The sequence below is a fragment of the Drosophila serrata genome, unplaced genomic scaffold (assembly GCF_035046125.1).
Source record: "Drosophila serrata isolate PLE 108 unplaced genomic scaffold, ASM3504612v1 contig_373, whole genome shotgun sequence".
Lineage (NCBI taxonomy): Eukaryota > Metazoa > Arthropoda > Insecta > Diptera > Drosophilidae > Drosophila > Drosophila serrata.
In genome coordinates, this window is record NW_028257271.1 from 239,503 (window position 1) to 267,106 (window position 27,604).

The following is a 27,604-nucleotide window of genomic DNA, read 5'->3' on the forward strand; positions in this document are numbered from 1 at the left end:
TAAATTTGGATTCCTTAGCATGGTAGGTTGCAGTGGTGAGGCCCATTTCTGGGGCCTCCAATTAGAGCTAAGCTCCTTTTTGCTCCACACCCTCTGTTTGTTGTTGTTATACACTATCAGTACCATCCAGAGTCAGCCAGGAAACCTAGGATTGCCGAAACTTTCAGCTTTCCTATGTTTCCCAGTGACTCCAACTGGTAGGCACCGAAGTGGCGAAATCTGATATAGTTTAGCGCTGGGCAGAAGCAGAGCAGATGTTCCGGTGTCTCTTGCTCTGTAGGTTGCTTACAGCTTCTACAGATTGCGTTGTATGGCAGTCCCAACTTCATTGCGTGCGAACCGATCGCCCAATGTCCCGTGGTGAGTGCCGTGAGCCTGCTGATATCCCGCTTGCTGTTGGATAGCAGTTCCCTGGTTCGTTTCTTGTCGTACCTCGGCCAACATTCCCTTGACCTTCTGTGATCGCTCTTCCTTTGCCATTCTTTACTGGCTATCTGTCTAAAGTGGTCATGGATCCTTGTCTGGATCGCGTTTAGGGAGATTGGTAATTCGAAGTCAGAACTTAGCCCCGCCGAGCCTGCACGGGCTAGTTCGTCTGCCTTCTCATTACCTGGGATCTCGTTGTGTCCCGGTACCCAAGTTACTTGTACCTTATTTTTGTCGGCAAGTCTATTAAGGGCCTTCTTGCATTCTGCCACTAGTCGTGAGTTCGTTTTCACGGCAGATAGGGATTTTATAGCCGCTTGGCTATCCGAGTAGATTCGAACTCTTTTGCCCCTGAGGTCCTGCCTTAAGGAAAGTTCGACTGCTTCCCTTATGGCTAGTAACTCAGCCTGAAAGACCGTCGCTGAGTTAGAGAGATTGAAAGATTGTTCAATTCTCCAATTTTCAGCGAAGATCCCAGCCCCTACGCATCAGCTCATTTTTGAGCCATCGGTGTAGACGGACACCTCATTCTCCACTACTACTTTGCCCCTACTCCAGTCTTCACTTGATGGGTATGAGGTCGAGAATGCGTTCCCGAATTTCATCTCCGCGATCGTAGTCGGTCTTAAGGTCTGTTTTAATACCGCTGCTCCCAAGGATTTTGCCGTGCCCGGCGCCGTGTTCTCTCCAGCAATTGCTTGCCTTCAGTCTTACTGCGCTCTGTGCTGCAATGTCCTTCACATTATATTCAGGATAGCGTTGAGAGCAGCCGCGGGGCATGAGCCGCTTGCACCCACAGTCCCCGCACTCGCTGCCCGTTGTATCCGTGTCAGCTTCATTCTGTTGTAAGCCCTAGTTAGTGCCGGCCACCATACTAGGGCTCCGTATGTTAGTATTGGCCGTACCACTGCTGTGTAGAGCCATAAAATTATATTTGGGTGCAGTCCCCAATTGTTCTCAAACATTTTTCAGCAGGAGTAGAATGCAATGCTTGCTTTCCTTACTCTTTCTGCAATGTTTTCTTTCCGTGAGAGCTTTTTATCCAGAATTACTCCTACAAACTTCGCTCGCTCCGCTAGTTTTAGCTCCATGCCGTTTATACTGGGCATGTTGAAGGGTGGTATCTTAGTTCTTCGTATGAAGAGCATTAGCTCCGCATTAATGGGGTTGATACCTAGTCCATAGGTTTTGCCCATTTATTTAATCGACCTAGCGCACCCGTCATTATTTCGCTAATAACGTCAGGGTATGGTCCTGAAACTAGCAGTACTACGTCGTCCGCGTATGCAACTGCTTTGACTCCACCCGTATTGAGATCTGTCAATATGGCGTTCATAGCCAGAGTAGGGGCGATAGTACCCCGCCCTGAGGTGTGCCTCTCTTCACAGTCCGCGTGAGGTGAGTGCCACTCAGTTCGGCTGTGATCGTCCTGCTCTTTAGCATGACTCCGATCCACTCTCTGATGCCTCTCTCAATACCTAGCAAGTTGAGGGAGTCCAGGATAGAGTCGGGGTTCACGTTATTGAACGCCCTTCGATGTCTAGGAAGGCTGCCATCGTGTATTGTTTGTGTTGTAGTGTCTTCTCGACATGATGAACAACTACGTGTAGCGCTGTTTCCGTTGATTTTCCTCTGCGGTACGCATGCTGCGCATCCGAAAGTCGATGTCCTTCTAGAGATTCTCGGATGTGGACGTCCAGGAGTCTCTCTAGTGTCTTCAGGGCGAAGGAGGTAAGACTTATCGGTCTATAATCCTTTGCTAGGATATGCCCCCTTCTGCCCGGTTTCGGTATGAAAATGACTTTAGCCTCTCTCCACAGCAGTGGGACGTGCGTCAGTCTTAAACAAGCATCATAAATGGCTTTTAGCCATTTGCAAATACTGTCCTTAGCTGATTGTAGTATTGCCGGTATTAAGCCGTCTGGGCCCGGGCTTTTATACTTATCGAAAGAATCTATTGCCCACTGGATTCGCTCAGTGGTAATGATGTCTTTCGTAGGTGTATCCATTTGAGAGCTCGTTCCCTCCTCGGGTTCCGAGTTCACTCTGAGGCTTCCTGGGAAGTGGGTGTCAACTAGTAGCTCTAGTGACTCCTCGATTGTCGTCGTAGCAGAGCCGTCTGCTCTGTTGATCAGGGTAGGGCTTGTGTGCCCCTTGGCGAGGATTTTGCTTACTCTCGCCGTGTCCTTTATGCCTTCCAGTGACTCGCAGTAGTTTTGCCAGGACTCTTTCTTGGCCTTGTATACTGCCTTCTTGTAAATTTTTTGTGCCTCTTTATATGTTCCCCAATCCCGGGTTACATAGCTGTGGTTAAAGGACTTTCTCGCGCTCTTTCTGAGCTCGCTCAATTCCTTTGTCCACCACGGTGGGTATTGCTTCTTCGAGAATGTCTCTTTGAAGGCGTTGTTCAGAATATTAGTTAGGCCCTCGACCTCTTTGTCGAGTGCCTTTGCAGTGGATATAGTCTTGATCCTCCTGCCATTTACTTTTGATCGGACAATTTCGCTGAAATTGTTCCAATCCGTCCTACGGGGGTTCCTTCTTAGCACCTGTTTCTTAACTGGTGTCGTTAATTCAAAGGAAATGTACCTATGGTCTGAGAAGGAGTGTTCTGTCGATACCCTCCAGTTCTCGACCCTGTAATTATTCTGTTCTATTTGTAAGGTGAGATCTAACACCTCTTCCCAACCTTGAACATTTCCCGTGCTCGGAAAGATGAAGGTCAGCGTATTACCCATATTTCATATCGTAACATTTCTACAAATAATATTGTCGAAGAGTTACTCACGTCTTTAGTTGGTCTCAGAACTCCCCCAGAGCGTGTGCCTCTCATTCGCATCACACCCGAGCACCAGGGTCGTCTTCATCACTTCCGCCCATTGCAGCAGCTTGACTACCGGCTCAGGCAGGGCCGGCTCGTCATGGGCCATGTACGCTGATGATAGGGTGACTCCGCTCCCATCCGCTGCCACGAATCTGGCCACTGCTAGGTCAGGTGTGCTGAGATTGGGACAGAGAAAAGCGTTAAAATGATTCTTGATTACAATGCAAGCCCTCGACCTACCATCCGAATTTGTGCACAGTAGTGTGTATCCTTGGATTCTCAGTCCAGCGACTTGCCCGTCCCTGGTCCAAGGCTCCTGTATCAGACCGATGTCGATATCCCTCTCCCTTAGAAGGATCGTGAGATTAGCTGAAGCGTGCGAGCTGCGCTTCAGGTTAATCTGCACGATTCTCGACATCGATGTTAGTGGGGGTGGCGTCCGGAGATTTGTCGTCGATGACCATGTCGTCCAACAATTTGTTGGTGTCATCGACCTCCTCCAGAATCTCGTCCGGCTCGGCCAGGAAGACCTTAATCTTGGCCTTCCTGATGCCGTACCTGACCTTGTGGTCCGTTGCCTCCAGCTGGGGCAGACAGCGCTGGTTGATCAGCAGGAGGAAAGGCTGACTCGCCTTCATCTCCTGCTCTGCTCTGAGGATGGTCCAGTCCTCCGTATGTATGTCTGGGTTCTGGGCCTTCAGACAGGCGATCACCCTTGCATGGTCAGTTTGGCCCTTAGGTAACCAGATGCGAGCTCTGGGTCTCCTTGGGATCTCCCTGGCGTGGACTAGCCTAATCTTAAGGCCAGCCCATGTGTCGCTAATCTTCGCCACACACTCCGCCAGGAAGCTTCGGGAGAACCCGTCGTCGCACCTGATGACCCGGTGCCCTCTGACCACGTCTGAGGAGTCGAAGGAGGGGACGGGGCCGGTCGGCATGCTAACCAACCTGTCGGTCACCATGTCGGCCAACTTGGCCTCGATCTCCTCCCACTTCTCCGACAGCAGGCGACCGTCGTCATGAAGCTCGTCCACCAGTGCCATAGCCAGACTGTCTCTGGCCACCTCGCATAGTCTTCTATATTATAAATGGGTTCTATTCTATCTATGCTATTGAAATGTTTTGGCAAATTTGAAGTTTTACCAAAAACTAGCTCATATGGACAATAATCATGTGCCATGGAGGTGGTTGTGTTAAAACAATAAACGAAGTATTGTAGCCATACATCCCAATCTGTTTTGTCGACTGAGATGTATGAACGAATGAACTCATTGAGTGTTCTGTGGCTTCGCTCCACGGTTCCTACTGTCTGGTGATGGTGTGCAGTTGAAGTTATGTTTTTAATATGTAAGTATTTACATAGATCTTCAATAATTGAATTTTTATATTCCGTTCCCATGTCCGTAATGAACGTCTTCATTGGACCGTACTTCAGAATAAAATCTTCAAATATAGCTTTTGCTCCTGTATTTGCACTTTTGTTTGGTATGGGTATAGCTACTAAATATTTCGTTAAATCGCAGATGAGTGTTACTGCGTATTCGTTTCCATTATTTGATTTTGGTAGTGGACCAATTGTATCCACAATTATCCTGTCGAAAGCTCGTTGTGGAGTTTCGGTTATAGTTAATGGTGTCTTTGTATGTTTAGTCGTTTTAGACTTTTGGCATTTTGGACTTTTTCTTATGTACTCTTTTATGTCTTTAGACATATTTTTCCAGTAATAGTGTCTCTGGACCTTGGCCAAGGTTTTTGTAATGCCTGTATGACCACCTTGTATTGGATCATCATGGAATGTAGACAGTATTGCTTCTTTTTCTTTATTATTTTTTATTACGGTCACCGGGTTGAGTAGCGCTACTCTTAATAATTTCAATATTTTATTGCCCATTATTTTAAAATTTCCAATTGAAACTAGTTCAAAGATATTTTCCCACGGTGCCACTTTGAGTTGGCTGATTTTGTTAATACTGGCCTGCTTTTCAAGCCTTTGGAAGAATTACCTAAGTCAAAGGCTCCATTAGTATACAAATCGCTAACATCATAACTTGCTGTAATTTTCTTTCCGTGTTTGAATAAACACATTTTATTATTTACATGCAAGGTCACTACTTTACGTACTTCATCATTATTAATGACTTCGTATACGTTGGGCTTTGAAGCTTTTTCTTCAGATTGCCTAGGCAATTCTGTTTCTTTGTCTCCTGCGCAGGATTTCTGTCTACTTTGATTTCTTGTAGTGACTTTTTTTATATTTCCAGTAATGTTTTGTAACTCCTTGATGGTTATTCTTGATAATGCATCAGCTACGTAGTTATCTTTACTCTTCAGGTATTCTACCGTAAAATCGAATTCCTCTAATTCAAGCCTCATACGTGTTAATTTAGAGCTAGGATTTACCATTGAGAACAAATATGTTAGTGGTTTATGGTCTGTTTTAACCGTAAAATGGTTACCATAAATATATGGTCGAAAATGTGTTATAGCCCAATGAATAGCAGCTAATTCTTGCTCAGTACTACTTTTGTTACTTTCTCCTTTAGTAAAGGATCGTGATGCATATGCAATTGGAAGTTGGAGATCATTATGGTTTTGAGTTAAAACCGCTCCACACGGTTGCTTACTTGCATCGGTTATTATGCAGAATTCTTTAGAAAAATCTGGATATTGTAACAGGGTTGGATTTATAAGTGCCGTTTTAAGATGATCGAAGGCATTCTGGCATTCAGATGTCCATTCGAATTTTACATCTTTTTTACATAACCTGGTTATGTGACGAGAATAGTCGGCAAAATTTTTTATAAAGTGCCTATAGTAATTGCAAAAAGCAACGAATCGTCTCGCGCTGTCCGCATCATGTGGGACTGGGTGGTTCTTTATAACGTCGTATTTTTTATCGTCTGGCAAGATTCCTTTATCTGTGCATTTATGTCCCAAAAATGTGACTTCATGCATGAAAAATGAACATTTTTCAGGATGTAACTTTAGGTTATGTTGCCTACATTTCTCAAAGACATCAGTTAAGTTCTTGAGCATATGTTTTTCGGAACATCCTATGACTATTAGGTCATCCATATAAAGAAGTGCTTGCGAAGGCTCTAATCCAGAGAAAGCGATAGTCATCATTCTCTGAAATGAATTTGGGGCTATTTTCAAGCCAAATGGTAATCGCGTAAAGCGATACGAGCCATTGCTCGTTGAAAATGACGTTATATCCCTGGAACTTTTTTCAAGTTCAATTTGGTGAAAACCAGACATTAAGTCTAGGCATGAAAAATATTTTCCTCTACCTAGTTGATCTAGAATATCATCAATTCTAGGTAGTGGGAATTTATCGGACAATAGCTTTTTATTAATTTGACGATAGTCGATTACTAATCGCCATTTTTTCTTGTCAGAGTCCGGGAGGGACTTCTTCGGAACTAATAAAAGGGGGCTATTATAAGCTGAAGTTGATGGTTCGACTATTTTGTCATCTATCAATTTTTGCACTTGGGATTGAATTTCTTGTACTTGGCTGTGAGGACTTCTATAGTTCTTAATGTCTACGGGCTCATCATCCTTCACTCTAAGCTTTTGCTTGTAAAAATTATTTGTTGTTATCGATTCGGTTTCCAGTCCGAATATGTCTGTATATCTGGTGCATAACTCTTTTAATTCATTTTTGAACAAGGGCGGAAAGTTTTTAATTAGCTTTTTCATAACGAAGTCATCTCTTCCTTCGTTAGTTTCTTTTATTATATCATAATTATTTAGAGTTTCATATTTAATTTTATTTAAATTTACAATCTTATTGGAATTTGTTGTGTTTATAATACGGACATAAGTATTTTTGTGATTGGATATCGTATTTGCGATATAAATTCCTTCATCAATTTCTTGATTTAATATCAGTATTTGATTTTTTATTGAGGGAATTTATATTTCACGGACAACTTCGGAACGAGCTGGGAGTACTGTGGCATTATTTTCACAAGTATGAAGTATTTGTAATTTAATGGGATAATTTAAGTTGTTTGGGCGAAGAATTAGTGAGTCGCCACTATGTGTGAAATCTAATTGGCAATTATATTGTTTTATGAAATCTATTCCTAGTATGCCATCACTAGGTATTGGGAAATTTTGCTCGACTAAATAGAAGTCGTGCGGAATTATATATTTACCTGTAGTGAGTTCTATACAGGCTAAACCTTTTGAAGAGATTGTGCCTTCACCAATTCCCGATATTTGGGTATGAATTTTATCATTTACATTTTCGAATATATCTACATTTTCTTTTAATATATATATATCTGCACCAGTGTCAAGCAACAGTGTATAAGGTTTACCTGTTCTTTCATTGTTAATTTTTACAAAGATGCTGAGATTAAGGTTGATGGTTTTTACTGAGCCATTTTTGGGCTCTAAATAGCTGAAGGGTTCTGCTGGTTTCCCGAGTTACCTTGGGTTACTCGGACATTATTCTGATTAATGCTTGCCCCGCGGTTGTTTCCGCCACGGTTATTTCCACCGCGGTTATTACCTCTATAATAATTATTGTTTTGATTATTATAATTCCGGTTGTAACCGTTATTTTGGTTATAGCCATTGTTTCGGTAGTTACCTCGGCTATTACCCCTACCGCGATAATTGTATCTGTAATTGTTGCCGCGATAATTGTTTCCTCGGTGGGCGTACAATATTGAATTGGCATTACCTGTCATTTCAGTACTACATTGTATGTACTTAGTGACGGCCTCATTCATGTTTGTGAAATTTCCTGCTTCTAATATTGTTTTGAGTCTGCCATGCTCACAATTTTTAACCATTGTGGTGATGGCTTCCTTCGTGCTGAATTTGTCAGCGTGTTCGGCGGAAAGGCCTTCGTCAATATATGAAGCTTCGAGGAGCTTTCGTAGGTTGTCTATTTCTGTTGTAAATTTTTCGGCTGTTTTGCCTTTCTGGACTGTTTTTGACATTTTTGCTTTCACCACGTCGGATGTTTCACCGACTATAGTGTCTTTCAGTTTCTTTATTATTGCATCTATTGTTGTCTCATTCTGTACTCTGTATTGCGTTGATCCTACAATTTTGGATTTAATCACTTCTACAGCTAAATTTTCGAAAGTGCCTTTCGTAAGGTTAACCAACTTCAAAGCTGTTACAAATCTCTGAAGATGTATCCTTTGCCCATTGAATTCTGGGATGGCATTGGATATCTCCTTAATATATGCCCTTTGGGCAATGGTTTCGTCAGCCATTGTGGTAGGTTTTAGCTCTACAATGCTGTCGTATGTATCAGAGTCTGTTAAGTCCTGATCTGACAATTCAGATTGAATTAGGACTGCAGGAATAGTGAGGTTATTGATATCTTTTTCCTCTATTTCCTCATCATCTATCTCAGCCTGTTCAAGTGCAGGTGGATCTGATAATTCTGACTCTTTGCCTGTCTCTATTGTCAAAGGGGTGTTTAGTATAGTTGGCACTGAAATGGCCAAGTTATACCTTTGTTTAACGAATATTAAGTTCTCTCGCAATCTGTTCAAGAACTTTGATACTCGAGACCAATGGGCTTTGTCTAGCCGGTCTCTCTGGTCATGTATTAGTATACGCGCAGTGTTAAAGCGGTCTACTAATATTTCAGCATGTTTGTTCACAGTATTTTGCTGTGCTTGCCGAGTTCTTGATAATGACTTATAGGATTTGTCAAAATCAATTTTATATTATTTAATTCCTTATATAATTCGTCCCATTCCATTATTTAATGGAATTATTTTGTGAACGAAGCTCGAATCATAACTGACTTTCTATTTCTAACCTCTCTTAAACAATAGAATGGCTAGCTTGTTCAAATAGAAATAGATAAAATGGTTTGGTTCATGAGATACATAAGATCCGAATTCACTGCCGACAATGCAATGCCATTTAGGTTTGAATTTTATATCGAACTGATTTTTAATGTGTTCGGCAATCTTATATTCGATGCTATTCTCGTTAAGAGCCTGTCTTGCGCAATCAATGGCAATTTTCTGCATCTCCTCACTCATGTCGGTACTCCTAATGTCAGCCTCATTACTAGACATTGTGCTAATTTTTTTTGTAATTATTTATTATTTTAAATCATTCTTATTTTATTTCAGGGAATGTATTTCTCATATTTTTTTTTTTTTATTTTTAGTTCTTAATACATTTTACATAGTCATACATATTTGTTTTTATTTTATTTTTTTTTTTTTTTATTTTAGGATATTAATTCAAAACATTTTATTTTAAATCTTGTCAGCGCTTATTATATCTTGTCCAGATCATTAGCCTGGCTTTTATTTATGGCTCTTTTTGATATGCACCTATTGTGGAACATATAAGCTTTATACAAAATAACTGCGCACATAATAAAAACAATAATTGACAATAAAATGTTTGTTAAATTGGAATCAATATTTTGTGTCTCAACCTTATTAATTACATTTGCAGTGGAATCCACATTTTTTAAATCCACTAGACCCATTTTGAATATTGTATCTATTTGTATTTTTCCAATTTCTCTTTTATTTTCATTTGGGTCATATTTTGTAATTTTATATAATTTTTCTGGGAAGTAATAGTCAGAATCATTTATTTGATCTGTTTTACTTATTCTATTACTTCTCATTAAAAGGAAATTTAAAAAAGAATCTTAGTTTTTCTCTAACATTTTTTCCTACCTATTATTTGTACAGCTATACGGGCCATACTTTCTAATTGGGCAGAAAAGGTTCCGCTCAATTTTACAAATTATATTATATTATATAAAAAAAATATGCATCGCAGTGCAATCAAAAAAATTATGCAACGCAGTGCATTGGTAAAAAAGAAATTTTCAGCTCGGTTGGTTTCGTTTCTTCCCTCTACGTCAGCTGGTCGTCTCCGGTTTGGCTACGCTGACGTTCCCTCGGTGGCGCAGGAGGTGGGGTTTTCCCGCACTCTATTTGCTGCTGCTGCTGTCCGCGGCCTTTTGGCCTCAGGCGTTACCGGTGCCGGTCCTCGCACAGGTGTGGTTGCAGTGGGGGCTGTCCAGTGGTCCAGGGCAATCCTTCGGGCATGCCTTTTTAAGTTTCGGTAATGGCTTGGGTGATGGAGGTTTTGTTATTATTTTTTCATGAATTTTTCTTATTGGCACTGAGTGAGTGGCGGCAATTTTTGGGTGTTTATTTTTGTTGCTTATTATTTGTTCTTTCAGAAAATCTAATTCTGTCTGAAGTTTTTGGGTCGTAGCCCACGCGGGAGGTGGATTATTCACGTAGAGTAGCCACTTTAGGTGTGCTATTCTTTTTTTATATTTTTTTCGCAACTCCTCCGCGATTGCCCATTGCTTTCACTCTACTCACTCAGACTCTCATTTTAAGTGCGTTATTCTTTTTTTTTGTATTTTTGTTTGACTCCAGCCCATTACACTCCACTCTCTCAAATTTATTTTTTTCCTTTGATTTCTTTCTCAACGATGGGTGTCTGCTAGTACAGTTTGGTCGCAGTGAACAGTCGTTTCTCCAGAAGATAATATTTTAACCATGTCACGGTCGCCATGTTATAATATAATCGCCAAGTTATAAGATAATCTCCATGTCATAATATAATACTCCAGGGGTTTTATTATAGTTGGGTTTTTATTTAGAAGGAGCAGCTGAGGTGCCGCTCCAACGATCAAAATGTATCTGTTCTTTTACAATATTTCTTAAGTCTCGTAGCTGCGCTGCTCGCAGGCGGCGGCAGAGAGACGGTTATATATTCTTAAATACATAAACACATAGCTATGCTCGCTTAAGGCTAAGCGCGGAGATATATGCACATACATGTAAATCCTTCTTCTACTTATCCTTTATATCCTGGCCAATTTTTGAGGCCGTTAACATAGGATTACGCCCACAGCCCATGATTTTTGGTTGCAACAGGATAATGACCCCAAGCATACTTCGCTTAGTTTGAAGCTATGGTTGCTTTTTTATACCAAAAATCAACTGCATTCATCGCCTCAGTCGCAGGACTTAAGCCCCATAGAGGATCTGTGGGTTTTTCTGGAGCGCCACCTGAATTTACCGAAAAATTGGGTTATTCAATTCCAAAACGCTTAAATGGGACAATAGATAGAAATGGGTATCCTCCTTCTTACTAATTTTATCAATGCCTTAACAATAAATGTTTTTTTTTATCTTGATTGAATTTTGTACGCACACTTTTTCTTGCCCGAAAACATGGGTATTTTTTGTTTTTTAATTTTAATTAAAAAAGTTGTGGACGGAAATAAAAAAGACTGGCTTTAATTTTTAATAATAGATGTGTCGTTAATTTAAAAAAAAATTGAAGTCAATATCTTCAATAGAACTATTTTTATTTAACATCAAAGTTGCGCGTTAAGTTTGTACGCACACTTTTTCTGGTGAGTGTACATACATGTGGTCCGCTCGTGTTGCATTTATGCTGACACTTGCACTATTTGTGTGCGGGCCAATGTATAAGTGGGCAGTTCATATTTTGTCCACTTGAGGTTCATGAGTTATGTAAACACTGCAACAAAGTGTTACAGTGTGTACCCTATAAGTACTCTTGGTACAGTGGGTATTCAATATATGTGCATACTACACTTCGCTTCATAAAACCATGTTGACATGGAGAATTAACCGATCTACAAAGGTGCTGTAAGTGAGGGGTGATAATGTTTTCAAATAATTTAGGGATGGCCGACAACTTAGAGATTCGTCTATAATTGCTGGCATTCAATTTGCTACCTTTTTTGTGGAGAGGAATAATAAACGATTCCTTCCAAATAATGGGAAAGTGGGAGGTTTCCAAGGACAAGGTAAACAATTTCAGAAGGGGATAGCACAGGGCGTCGGCACAATACCTGAGCACATCCAGGAATTCCGTCGGGACCTGGCGAATAAACTGGCTTGACACGATGAAGATCTAAAAGAAGAGAGCTTTCGTTTAGGGACTAACAGAAAATTAAGTTTGATTTGGAATGTCGTAGGAATAAGTCTGGTGTAAATACGAGGAGTTTGCATAAGTTGTTGTAGATCGGCTATTGCCTGGTCATTATTTGCGGAAGTATTTTCAAATGAAAGCGAAGAAGGATTTTTTTAGGCTTACGTTTAGTGTTAACGAAATTATAAAACTGTTTTGGGTCCTGTGAGAACTGGGCCCTACAACGAGTTAAATAGTGTTTATAACACTGCGCGTTCAGCACGGAAAAGTTTGACCGAGCTGATAAATAAGATGAAAGGGCAGATTGAGAACCGGTGATTTTAAATTTAGCATAGTCTAGATTTTTTATTTTTAAGTCGGCTCAACTCTAAATAACGGTAAATAACGGCGATTTATTCGAGCTTGGCGGAGAATATAACGGAACACATTCAGTAAAAAATGAATTCATGCACTGTATCCACGGCAACAGCCATGTCAGTGCACATGTATAGATCGGACCAATTGAACTCGTTTATAAAATTATTCAGCCGTTCAAAGTCCGATTTGCGAAAACATAGGACTTTATTGGCTGGACGGTCAGAAATATTCTGTACGTCACACCCAATATCAAGAGTCATATCGAAAGTTGGATGATAAGGATCTTCGGGCTGCGTCAGAGGCGCCACCCTTGCTAAACTGACTCTCGCAGGATCAGAGACGAAGCAAAGATCGAGCAAGCGCTGTAAGGAATTTCGAACATGGTTGATTTGAGACAGCGAAATGTCAAACAAGCCAGCGATAAAGTCATTTTGTGTAGGTGTATGGAGAGTATTGGTGTAATTATTTGAGCACCAAATAGCACCAGGGATATTAAAATCTCCTAGAACTACCAACTGGTCTCTATCCAAAAGTCTACTGGAAACCATCTGAATAGCGGAAAGGTGATTCCAATAAATAGGAAGTTCCGACAGTGGAGATATGTAGGAACAGGTAATAAAAATGGAGCTACCTTTGATAGATAGCTTCACACAGAGGAATTCAACATCGTTGCATTCCTCGAAGGTTAATAATTCTGACGTGAGTGAGGAGTCCACCGCTATGAGAACTCCACCCCCGCGTCTGATAGGGCGATCTAGCCGATATACCGTGAACACAGCTGGAAAAACTTCGGAGCTCAGAATCTCCGGCTTTAACCAGGTTTCTGTGAGCTGAGATGCAAACGAAAGGCTATCAGAATACAAGTTAGGAAGCTTACTACGTAAGCCTCTTGCATTCTGATAGGAAATATCTAAGGAGTAGGTTAGTTTTTTGGGTCGGGATTGGAAGACGTAGAAGGCGCAGTGGTATCATCAGGCCTGGGAAGAGTTATTCCTTCAGGCCGCTTTTTCTTTTTCTTCGCCTCGAACTCCTTAACAACGATGTACTCTGGCCAGAAGTTGGGAGAGCAAATAGTGTTAAAGAGATCGTTAGGGACATTTATTTTGAAAGATAAAATGTCCCTTGCGTAAGAAAAAATGAACTTTTCCACCTTTATCTTAATTTTTTTCGGCTCTGGTTTTGCCTTGTATAAAGGCGAGAACATCTTCCGATGTTTGGTCAGGGGAGAGCCACGAGAAAAAATATGTCTGGTCGGTGGAACCGCTATAAGGGCCTTTGGCAAGGCAGATTGGTTATCTGCCGTGCCATTGTCGGCCGGTATTCCGGGCCTAACACCCTGGGCAGATATATCGGTAAGCACGGGACTTTGAGGGGTCAATATTTGCGACCCCGCAGAGGACAAAACAGAAATCACCGGTGGTACGGCCACTCCCGCTGCACATTCGGGTACCGAATCTTTTCTAACGCACGATCTCAGCACTCTTGGAATTAATGCTGAGGTCGAGGGCTGTGCCGAGGGAGGCTGCTGCTGAGAGCCCGTTGCAGGTAGTTGGGGTCCGTCTCCATGCTGCCCACCAATAGCAGTTTTTTGCGCCTAGGAGACTCATTTAACAGCGTAAGGCTATTAAATTGGGTGTCCAGCGCCAAGAACAAATCAAGAGTTTTACGAAAACTCGTTAAAATGCCCTTTAAACCACTTTTGGTTTGCCGCATGAAAGACATCATCTCCCTATCTACATCGCGACAGGCCTCACGCAGGCCGATGTTTTTTTTTTTACATCGTCCACCGTCCGAGCTGCAACTCCAATACACTTGGCGTGCATGACGTTGTAGCACAGCCAGCAGCCGATTGTAAGGTCACCTGCAGCAATTGCCTTTTTGCAGGTTTTGACGAAACAGACAATATTTCCGGACATTATATGGACTTACCACTGTTCTCGTACTTTGAAAAAATAACAACAGAGCTATGAAGAAAGAAGTGAAGAGTCACAGCGAGAGCGAGAGAGCGGGAGAGCGAATGAGATCGAACAATATAAGAAGTGCAGCGGCACAGCTAAAGAGAGTGAAATAAAACGTTTAGCTGTTACGACGGCGCAAAGCTAGACGAAGAAGGCACAAAAAGGAATGCAAAATATGCAAAAGCTAGCACTAGAAGCACAACTAAATTAGACAATAAAACCAATTATATACACAAATTAGAATAGCATGCATGCACACGCGAAGTGAACGGGAAGTTATAAACACAAATTAGAAAATTTAAGTTAACCCCGGTGGTTAGATTCAATCTTTAATACAAAAGGAGAGCACAAGAAAAAAACACGTCCGTTCACTTGGAAAGATGAAAGATGTTTTTGATGTTTCATTTATAATATTTGGATTCCATTCTATTCTATATACACATATACTAGCTGTACCCTGCCACGTTTCTCTGTGGCTTATTGTGTTTGCGCGCATAAGAAATAGGTCAAAAAAAAAAGAATAATTTTCAAATTCATTTAATCCTGTAATACTTGTGGGTATGCAATATTCTTCCTTGTTTCTCCATTCTCCGCGTAAATATAAAGACTATCTGGTTTTCCGACACGGGAACACGCAACATATAATTATCCGTGTGTAAAACAATCGGCATCCAAATCTAGACCACACAACTCCAGAGATTGACCTTGAGCTTTATTAATGGTCATTGCGAACGCCAAACGAATGGGAAGCGGAAATCTCTTGAACTGGAACGATGTATCAATCGGGATCAGAGGAATCCTAGGAATGAGGACATTTTCACCTTTGAAAGGACCTGTTATGATCGTTGCTTCTACTACGTTGTTCATCAATTTCTTGACTTCGACTCGCGTACCGTTGCAGAGTTTCGACTGATTTATATTCCGGAGCATGATAATCGGCACACCTATTTTTAATTTCAATATGTGTGGTGGCATTCCAGGTAGATCAAGTGAGTTTAGAAATTCCGTAGGGTAATTAACTGCTTCCTCTGCCTCCACAACGGGGTCTATCGACTTATATGTAATTTCGTCAGTTTCTATGCTGGACTGGATTACATGATAGAGCTGGTATACATCTTTGTTCTTGGCAGCGAGAATCGCTTATCCACTGAGCCAATCGTGATTCCTATAATTTATTCGGATATAATTTATTCGGATATCGGATTTGGATAAGTCCTTCCTTCGATGTAACTTAATTACAGAAATTCTCGGGCAATACTAACTTTCTCGACGTCTCATTGACTGACAGCTTTCCGTTCCCAATGTCCAGTAGCTGTCGTGAGAATACGTCGGCTGAGTCATCGTTCATTCCCAAATGGTTGGACAGCTCCACGCAAATCCCGCAATGATCGATCGAAACCCTCCAGCGATTGTTTGTGTGCCATCGTGCATTCATCCCAAACAATGAGTTTACATCTTTGCAATACTTTTCCCATGCCAGATGCTCTGGAAATGTTGCACGTAGGAGTCTCGATGATTTGCATGTTCAACGGCAACTTCAGCGCTGAATGAGCAGTCCTCCCACCAGGTAACAATGTCGCAGCGATTCCAGATGAAGCAAGAGCTAAAGCTATGTCCTTGTTAGCTCGAACCGTAGCCAGAATCAATGTAATGAGGAATGTTTTCCCCGTTCCTCCTGGAGCATCCAAGCTTCAGCTACCCTTGCCCTGTCGCGTTCATTATTTTGAGAGTGAATCAAATCGATTGCTGCAGAACGCGACTGCCTAACTCTCAATCGTTTTCTCTTAAGCCTATCTGCTCGTCTTTCTGCTGATTTCGCGTTGTCCATCTGCATTGCTCTCAGCCGCTCAGTCTCTCGGATGGAGGCCCGCTCTTCGTCAGTCATATGTGTAATCTTACGTCTGTTTGCTTCTGTATTGCGAGTACGACGACCCAAACTCGACTTCTTGGATGGCATAACTTCGTTTCTTACTGAAACTCAACAACAAAATAAAATTTTAATCTCCAATTTCTTTTTTCAATATGTTGGGGGTGTTTGACAGGAAATGCTTCGATTCAGCTGGCTGCCTGTAGAGGGCGCAGCAGTAGGGGCACTGGGAAACGCGAAAAAACTGATATATTCGCAAACGCAGATAAGCTATCAACATCAAAAGTAGACAATAAACGAGCTGGAACCTCAACGCATGTTGTGTGGGCTTAAACGGTTCAGAACTTTTTAAGTCTATAAAGGAAGTAGACACGAACAGAGCATTTTTATATATAGATACTTATATATATATAAACAAGTGATTAAAAAATCTGCTTCTTAAATGAACGCAACAAAAAAATATATAAAGATTTTGTTGCCTTGCGGCACTGATCAAACATGTGCAAAAGCAGGTCGCAACACTACCCTTGTGATACTTGATCTACACACGTAGACCGCGCACTCTATAATTTGGATTCGTATACATTCCCATAATAATTAAGGACTTCGACAAATAACGAGTTACAAGGTCGAAAATTCCAAATGGTCTGTTAAATTTAGGATCAAATTTCTTGTGGTGTCCTTCTTTGCTCTTCAATAACTCATAATCGCCGATCTTACATGTTACAAATTGTGCAATGGTACGCGACTCTCCGTCGAGAAACTAATGCCCAATGAAATTCAAGCAGTAATCATCATGGCAATTTCAAAGGAGGAAGTCATAATCCCACGAGTTTCAAAATTCCAAATGATTTTTTATTTTAATTTAAGCAGAATCTCTTTCCAGTTTGGTTGGCTTTTGCAATAACAATCAATAAATCGCAAGCCCAATCGTTGGAATATCCCTGTTTTTCGCATGGTAAGTTGAACGTAGCATGTTCTCGTGTAGGAAAGGCGGCTTTAGTTTTATATATTTGCGCCGGGAAATAAATCAAAAAATCCATTGAATAGATTCAAATAAATTAAACAGAAATTTGAATTTTGTGAGATTTATTAAGTTCGCCTGTCCTATTTTTAGTTAGCATGACAAACATCATGCATTTTCTGAAATATCAAGATAGAATACCTTTTTCCAAAATAACTTTTTCCAAAGCTCCATTACTCTAGGCGCTTGCATCCCTATGTAATACAAGATTAAATTTGGGGTGAAATCAATTTAATACCCGGTTTCCCTTTTAAAATTTGTTGACGACTTCTCTCATATGGTTTTTACCACTTGAATATAAGTGATTTTGATTTTGAAGTCAGTTTGTATTGCGGCTTCTTTTATTTCAAAAAGTCTAGTGACAAATTGGCTGAAGGTGGATGCCAGGCCTATAAACTTCCTTATTTAAGTGACTGAAGCTGGGTTAGAAAATTTTATAAAAGTATTCTATTTCTGGAGAAAAGGAAAGTTTTTTACATTGAAACAAGCCCCTGACTTTAATAACACACTGAACTCCTTCTATAATATTTTATATGTTTCTATTTAGAATTTGAAATAATTAAACTGTTTAACTATTATTTACATTGAAAGATAGCCCTGACCTTAATAATACACTGAACAACTCCTATAATCTTTCATATGTTTCGTTTTGAAATTTTAAGATATTAAAACGTCATCTATGTAGACCGCCTCATAGGTATTGTCTAAACCCACCAATGCTTGGACTATTGGGCTTTGAAAAACAGATGACGCGTTCTTCAATCCAAACGGCATTACTACAAATTCATAAATCCACTTCTTTCAACAGAATCGGTTTAAGTCGTAGCCTGATAAAATTCACTGGCTATTGGAAAGTACTTTTCAAGCCTCTTTCGCCTCGCAGGCTATCGATCTGAGCTGAGATTATAAGAAAGCAAACTTGTTCTAACACTGTATTTTGTTTATATTCCCAAAAATCAATACAAAGTCTGTCCATACCGTTTTTCTCTTTGACTAGTAACATATTGCTACGTAAAGAAAAACAAGTAGGTCTTATTACATTTGCTGAATTTTCATTTCTGTGGAAAGTTTGTCCACATAATGATGGAATGTCGAGCTAAACAGCAACATAATCATCCTTCGTCTCATGCTACAAACAGTAGCAGCAGGAGTGTATCTGACCACCAGAAAAAAGCGAATGTAACCTGCTTTAAGTGTGATGAACTTGGGCATATTTCAACACATTGCAGTAAGCCCAATGTGGACAAGGTCAAGGATACACACTAGATGATAAAAGTGGAGCTCTGCGAAGTTGTTGAGCCCAAAGGAGAGATGTTTCATCGAGGTGAGACGTTTATAACAACGTTCGACTCTGGAGCGGAATGTTCATTAATAAAACAAAAGATAAGTGACAAATTAGTTGGTAAAAGAATTAACAATGTAGTGATGTTGAAGGGTATTGGTAGTGGCGGTATATGTAGCACATTGCAAATACTTAGCAACGTAAAAATTAACCAACATTGTACTGAAGATTTGTTTCATGTTTTGGATACTGAGTATTTGAAGAATGACTTTATTATTGGTCGAGAAGTACTGCCCCCTGGATTTAATGTTATAATATCACCAGGAAAATTCGAAATTATTAGATCAAAAGCTTTAAGCTATGGTTCAAATGATAAGAAATTTTGTGATTTAAATACTGATCTTGTTGGGAAAGATAAATATAAATTACAAGATTTATTGGAAACATATTAAAAATCTTTTATTAATGAAATTCCTTCGACTAAAGTTAGTTCGGGTGAAATGAAAATTAAAGTAGTAGACTCAAGAATAATTGTTTAAAGAAGACCATATTGGCTTAGCCCAAATGAAAGAGAATTGGCACAAGACAAGATTAATGATTTATTACAATGTAACATTATACAGCCGTTGCTCACCATACGCAAGTCCCATAATGTTGGTTAACAAAAAAGACGGCACTCATCGTTTGTGTGTTGATTACCGTGAATTAAATTCTAATACAGTTGCAGATAGATATCCCTTGGCCCTCATATCAGACCAGATAGCCAGACTAAATGGAGCGAAATATTTTACATGTTTAGACATGGCAAGTGTGTATTACCAAATTCCCATGCACAAATAATCGGTAGAGCTTACAGCATTTGTCACTCCAGACGGGAAATATGAATTTTTGGCAATGCCTTTTGGTCTCAGAAACGCACCTTTAGTATTTCAACGCAAGTTATGCAAGTACTTGGAGACCTTGCAAATACGTTTGTTGTCGTTTATATGGATGATGTAATGGTGGCTGCTGCAACAAAAAGTGAGGCTTTGGAAAGGGTTTAAATTACTCTTGATTGTCTCACGAAAGCTGGATTCTCATTCAATATAATAAAATTTTCATTCCTTAAGTCAACAGTTCAATATCTACGATATGAAGTGAGTGCATGTGAAATCCGTCCGAATTCGCTTAAAGTTACAGCGTTAACTACCTTGGCTCCTCCTCAGTTAGTTTCTGCTTTACGCCATTTTATTGGATTATCGTTTTATTTCAGGCAATTTATGCAAGGATTTTGCTGTTTTATGAAACCGTTGTACCTTTTGACTTCAGAGAAGAATGATTTTGTTTGGAGATCGGAACATAAAAAAGTTAGACGAAGAGTTATTTCTATTCTTACACAAAAGCCAGTCTTAGTAATTTTTGATCCGCACCATCTTATTGAGTTGCATACCGATGCAAGTTCTAGGGGATACGGTGCCATCTTGTTACACAAAATCAACAACAAGTCTCATGTCATTGAATATTTTATTAAGTCTGCTTCTCCTGCTGAATCACGGTATCATTTCTATGAATTAGAAACTCTGGCTGTTGTTTTGTCTATAAAACATTTTCGCCATTATTTATTGGGTAGAAATTTTGTTGTCTTCACTGATTGTAACTCACTTAAAGCATCAAGAACTAAACAGGATCTATGTTTCAGAGTGCAAAAATGGTGGGCGTATTTACAGTCTCTTACATTTGACATACATACAATATAAAGAAGGTAAACGAATGTCTCATGTTGACTTCTTTTCAAGAAATCTGCCTTCAGCAGAGACGACTTGCAAAATTTCAGAAATACGAGTTAATTTGGAAGAAGTGAGGCACGAGCATCAATACAAAGTCTGTCCATACCGTTTTTCTCTTTGACTAGTAACATATTGCTACGTAAAGAAAAACAAGTAGGTCTTATTACATTTGCTGAATTTTCATTTCTGTGGAAAGTTTGTCCACATAATGATGGAATGTCGAGCTAAACAGCAACATAATCATCCTTCGTCTCATGCTACAAACAGTAGCAGCAGGAGTGTATCTGACCACCAGAAAAAAGCGAATGTAACCTGCTTTAAGTGTGATGAACTTGGGCATATTTCAACACATTGCAGTAAGCCCAATGTGGACAAGGTCAAGGATACACACTAGATGATAAAAGTGGAGCTCTGCGAAGTTGTTGAGCCCAAAGGAGAGATGTTTCATCGAGGTGAGACGTTTATAACAACGTTCGACTCTGGAGCGGAATGTTCATTAATAAAACAAAAGATAAGTGACAAATTAGTTGGTAAAAGAATTAACAATGTAGTGATGTTGAAGGGTATTGGTAGTGGCGGTATATGTAGCACATTGCAAATACTTAGCAACGTAAAAATTAACCAACATTGTACTGAAGATTTGTTTCATGTTTTGGATACTGAGTATTTGAAGAATGACTTTATTATTGGTCGAGAAGTACTGCCCCCTGGATTTAATGTTATAATAACACCAGGAAAATTCGAAATTATTAGATCAAAAGCTTTAAGCTATGGTTCAAATGATAAGAAATTTTGTGATTTAAATACTGATCTTGTTGGGAAAGATAAATATAAATTACAAGATTTATTGGAAACATATTAAAAATCTTTTATTAATGAAATTCCTTCGACTAAAGTTAGTTCGGGTGAAATGAAAATTAAAGTAGTAGACTCAAGAATAATTGTTTAAAGAAGACCATATTGGCTTAGCCCAAATGAAAGAGAATTGGCACAAGACAAGATTAATGATTTATTACAATGTAACATTATACAGCCGTTGCTCACCATACGCAAGTCCCATAATGTTGGTTAACAAAAAAGACGGCACTCATCGTTTGTGTGTTGATTACCGTGAATTAAATTCTAATACAGTTGCAGATAGATATCCCTTGGCCCTCATATCAGACCAGATAGCCAGACTAAATGGAGCGAAATATTTTACATGTTTAGACATGGCAAGTGTGTATTACCAAATTCCCATGCACAAATAATCGGTAGAGCGTACAGCATTTGTCACTCCAGACGGGAAATATGAATTTTTGGCAATGCCTTTTGGTCTCAGAAACGCACCTTCAGTATTTCAACGCAAGTTATGCAAGTACTTGGAGACCTTGCAAATACGTTTGTTGTCGTTTATATGGATGATGTAATGGTGGCTGCTGCAACAAAAAGTGAGGCTTTGGAAAGGGTTTAAATTACTCTTGATTGTCTCACGAAAGCTGGATTCTCATTCAATATAATAAAATTTTCATTCCTTAAGTCAACAGTTCAATATCTACGATATGAAGTGAGTGCATGTGAAATCCGTCCGAATTCGCTTAAAGTTACAGCGTTAACTACCTTGGCTCCTCCTCAGTTAGTTTCTGCTTTACGCCATTTTATTGGATTATCGTTTTATTTCAGGCAATTTATGCAAGGATTTTGCTGTTTTATGAAACCGTTGTACCTTTTGACTTCAGAGAAGAATGATTTTGTTTGGAGATCGGAACATAAAAAAGTTAGACGAAGAGTTATTTCTATTCTTACACAAAAGCCAGTCTTAGTAATTTTTGATCCGCACCATCTTATTGAGTTGCATACCGATGCAAGTTCTAGGGGATACGGTGCCATCTTGTTACACAAAATCAACAACAAGTCTCATGTCATTGAATATTTTATTAAGTCTGCTTCTCCTGCTGAATCACGGTATCATTTCTATGAATTAGAAACTCTGGCTGTTGTTTTGTCTATAAAACATTTTCGCCATTATTTATTGGGTAGAAATTTTGTTGTCTTCACTGATTGTAACTCACTTAAAGCATCAAGAACTAAACAGGATCTATGTTTCAGAGTGCAAAAATGGTGGGCGTATTTACAGTCTCTTACATTTGACATACATACAATATAAAGAAGGTAAACGAATGTCTCATGTTGACTTCTTTTCAAGAAATCTGCCTTCAGCAGAGACGACTTGCAAAATTTCAGAAATACGAGTTAATTTGGAAGAAGTGAGGCACGAGCATGTCAAAGTATTTTAACTGCAGCAGCATATAATAAGGATAAAAACAAGGCTAAAGTTGTTGGATGCAAGGTTGGAGACTTCGAGTTGTTAAAAAATAAAGAGATCCATCAAACAAAGTTAAGTCCAAATTTTAGGGGTCCTTTTCAAATAACTGAATTGTTAGAGGGGAATAGATATATGCTCAGGTCTTTGACAAATAATAGAAAATATAAATATGCTCATGATGACATAAGAAAAATGCCAGATGGACAAATACCAGTTGAATTTGAAAGTTGTAATAAGGGTTTAAATAATGGAATTGAAACAGAAACTGTTGAAGGAGACAGTAATGAAATAATTGAAATAGAAACTGTTGAAAGAGACAGTAATGAAAAAGACACAATTGAAAGAGACAGTAATGGAAAAATTGAAACAGAAATTGTTGAAAGAGACAGTAATGAAAAAGACACTGTTGAAAGAGACAGAAATGAAATCAGGTAAAGAGAAACTGTTGCAAGAGACAGTACAGGTGCCTTAAGGGCTAATAATGAAATTTGCAATAATAATGTAAGCACAAGTGCAAAACAATTGTTTTGATCATGGCGTGTGGCACATTAGATACTATAACGTAAAAACTGAATGATTAATGATAATGTAAAAACAAGAAAGGAAGCTATCTTCGGCACGTCGAAGTTTTTATACCCTTGCAGATAGAACTTCGATGACTAGGAATCCATACAACATAAATAATATATATTTATGTTAAAAAACAATGAAGTAATACCTGCTTTCATTTCATTCACCCATACATATTATATTTGCAATTTTACATTCACAGATTTGCATTTTTGCTCCACATCTAACGATCGTTTGTATGGCAGCTATATGATATAGTCGTCCGATTTTCATGAAATTTGACACAAAATTTAAGACTAATATATAATGGCTATATCTCAAAATTGAAAACTGAAAATGTTATACTTTTTTTGGAAAAATTTTCCGATCATTCCTATGGCAGCTATATGACATAGTCGTTCGATCCGGCCTGTTCCGACATATATACGAGTGAGCGTATATAGAAGACTAACTACAAAGTTTCAAAACTGAGAGACTAGTTTGCGTAGAAACGGACAGACGGACAGACGGACATATCTAGATCGACTCGGCTGTTGATCCTGATCAAGAATATATATACTTTATATAGTCGGAGGTGTCTCCTTCACTGCGTTGCAAACTTCTGACTGAAATTATTATACCGTGCAAGGGTATTATGAGCTTTGTCAAAGAAATGAATTTGTATAAATTAAGAGAAAAACACAGAAATATGAAGATGTAATCTATATATATATAAATGCTCTATTCGTGTCTACTTCCTTCATAGACTTGAAAAGTTCTGAACCGTTTAAGCCCAAATTTTTACACAACATGCGTTGAGGTTCCAGCTCGGTTATTGTCTACTTTTGATGTTGATAGCTTATCTGCGGTTGCGAATATATCAGTTTTTTCGCGTTTCCCCGTGCCCCTACTGCTGCGCCCTCTACAGGCAGCTAGCTGAATCGAAGCATTTCCTGTCAAACATTCAAAACATATTGAAAGAAGAAATTGGAGATAAAAATTTTATTTTTTTTGTTCAGGTTCAGTAAGAAACGAAGTCATGCCACCCAAGAAGTCGAGTTTGGGTCATCGTACTCGCAATACAGAAGCAAACAGATGTAAGATTACGAATATGACTGACGAAGAGCGGGCCTCCATCCGAGAGACTAAGCGGCGGAAAGCAATGCAGATGCACAACGAGGAATCAGCAGAAAGACGAGCAGATAGGCTTGAGAGAAAACGATTGAGAGTTAGGCAGTCGCGCTCTGCAGCAATCGATTTGATTCACTCTCAAAATAATGAACGCGACAAGGCAAGGGTAGCTGAAGCGCATTTACAGCTTGCAGCAGATCAAAACCTGCAATACAATCGTCTTGCATTCAGATATAATCCAACTGTTGATTACAGCTCGAATCGCAATGTCGTTATTGGCCGGATGCATCAGGTCTGCATATACTGGCAGTCTCCTTCGATTGAATCAGACGAAACTTCGGTCCGAGGAATATATCCATTTGCGGGATGTTGTGATGAATGACCGTAATACAACCAACGTTGGAAAGCTCACGATTTTGCCATCCTCATACATAGGTAGTCCACGCCACATGCAGGAATATGCTCAAGATGTCATGGCATATTTTCGTTGCTACGGCCGTCCAGACTTATTTATCACCTTCACATGCAATCCAGTTTGGTACGAGATAGTGCAGCTTATATTTCCTGGACAATCGTCTAGGATAGGCATGACATCACAGCCCGTGTTTTCAGACAACATGTGAAACATGGAGTTTTTGGATCTGTGCGGTGCTGGATGTATTCAGTAGAATGGCAGAAAAGAGGATTGCCGCATGCGCACATACTGATTTGGCTGTATGATAAAATTACTCCAGACGAAATTGACAATGTGATATGCGCTGAGATTCCACGGTCCGAGATTGCCCTTGTGGTATCCTCAACCCATGTTCACCATGAATGGTAGACGGGAAGTGTTCCAAGCTATATCCTCGAGCATTTGCAGCCAACACCGTAACAGGGGACGATGGATATCCTCTGTATAGGAGACGGTCAACTGAAGATGGCGGGACTTCGGCAACTTTAAAAATGAGAATTGGTGATATTGAGGTAGACAATCGTTGGGTGGTTCCATACTCACCCCTATTGTCAAAATCATACAAAGCGCACATCAAATCGATTAAATATAACTGAAAGTACGTGAATAATGGCAGCGATATGGCAGTTTTTGGTGTTCAGGCAGAAAATGGTGACAACAATGCAGTACGAGTTGTCGATGAAATCTCTCAATACCAGGCTGGAAGATACATAAGCAGCAACGAGGCTGCATGGCTAATTTTTTCGTTCCCATTTCATGACCGCTATCCAGCTGTAGTTCACTTGGCAGTCAATTTGGAGAATGGTCAACGTGTCTATTTCACAGAACTAAATGTGCAAGAAAGAGTCCTGAATCCGCCTACGACAACTCTGACAGCCTTCTTCAGCTTATGCTAGGAAGATGCTTTTGCCAGAACCTTGATGTATTCAGAAGAGCCCTCTTATCCACAATATGCCACAGAGAAACGTGGCAGGGTACAGCTAGTTTGTAATGAAAATTATAACATTAGATGAGAAATGAGAAGTTATATTTGAATAAACTGTTATAAGTTGATTAAATGGTAACAAAGCATTTTTGGAAAAATTGCACGAGGTCGTGTAATGGTGAGGATGGCCGTGTCGGCGCACACTAAGAGTGTGTCGATGTTGGTATGAGTGTATGGGTATGCTGTCGTTGGAATTTCACCAGAAGCTTAATTTCATCATAATAGGGATATTGCATCAGCCACTAATTGTGTTGTGATTGGGTGTGTGTATGTTGTCGCTTTAAGAAGCGTCGTTTTAGCAGGGCGACAATGTAGTGTCGCTGTCGCCGAGTGTGGTTCGGTGGTAAGCATAGAAAGACGAAGGGACGACGCAGGCAGTTGCGTATAGATCGTCGTGTGTGCGAAACCGAAACTCGCTGTGCTATATTACAATGTGCGAGATATCATAGTAATTGGCCTGCCATTTTGGGACAGGACTGCAGCGATACCGCTTTCTGAGGCATCAGTGGTCAAGTCAAAAAGGAGTGTAAAGTTTGGGTAGGTAAGTATGACATCTTCTACCTAAAAAAGACCTGAGGCTGAACAACTTTTTTAGTTCGTTTGATGTTACAATGAAACCTAAGAATTCAACACTTTATTTGGAACTCTTTTGATGGCTTGCAATAGGCATTTAAGAACTGTGTCAGAACTGCGTCCTCAGATAGGATTATTACGTCGTCAAAAGTTGTTCGCGCAGCACATCGTCAATTGCCCTTGAAAGATGCTTTGTGCCTTTCCTAATTTCGCTAAAATCATAGGAATGCTTGACAAAGGGTAACGATATGCAATTCCGCTCATTCAGTTTCCTGAAATCCATCACCAGTCGTTTTTTCCTGTTGCCGTCAGCATCGGATCCTTTTTTGTCAACAACCCATGGCGACCTAGAAGGCCGGATAATACCATTCTGTAACAGCTGTTTGATTTTTGTGTTAAAAAAATCCGCTGCTCCCATGGGGTAAGGATATAGTATTGAATATACGAGTTCGTTAGTCTCCGTAGGTATCGTAGCAATGATCGCGGTGTTATATGGAAGCGCTTCGTTAGAGTGCCAAAAAATGTCTGTTTCCTCTTAAGGATCATTTTTTTAAAACCAGCTTTCACTGAGTCTGGAACTATTAAGGGGGTAGACCACCCTGACATTTTTGAAAAATCTTTTTTTTTTTTTGTTTGTACATAATTTTGATAGCGATATCCTTTCGGTAATTTTAAGACATTGGGCTTAAAAATATCTCATTATTTGTGGATATTACAGACATTAGAAGTGAGCGCTGCCGGTCCACCTTGGAGTACTTTCTTTATCTTCTTTTGCGTTTTTCTCAAAACTACATTTTTTAAAACGTTGTACATGATTTCTCAAAAACTGCCCAACCGATTCTCTTAAAATTGTTTACACAGCTTCTCGATAACCTTCTCTATGGCACGACGTAAGATTTTTTTGATATGATTTTTTATTTTAGTTAAAGTTATAAATTTTTAAAACAAAAATTTAGCCAACAAAAATTAATTTTTTTTTTTTTAAGTGCTCCCATTTGCTACGTTTCCGTACCTGATTACACTGTTACGTAAGTCCAATGCAGCTCCGGCCTGCGTTAGCAGGTCGAAACCTATGATAGCATAGAACGTATTAATGGAATCGAGTAAAAAGAAAGGAGCCTTTACGCCGAATATATGTATGCATCAAACACTTTTCTTTTACTCTA

At 39.6% G+C, this 27,604-nt stretch overlaps 1 protein-coding gene and 1 pseudogene across 1 annotated transcript in view; one reads left to right on the forward strand and one right to left on the reverse strand.

Moving 5' to 3' along the window:
• Positions 1-27,604, forward strand: part of LOC110185378 (uncharacterized) — a 348,293-nt gene that overhangs the window by 236,136 nt on the left and 84,553 nt on the right. The window lies entirely within an intron of this gene.
• Positions 9,043-9,312, reverse strand: LOC110185381 (dynein light chain 1, cytoplasmic pseudogene; annotated as a pseudogene).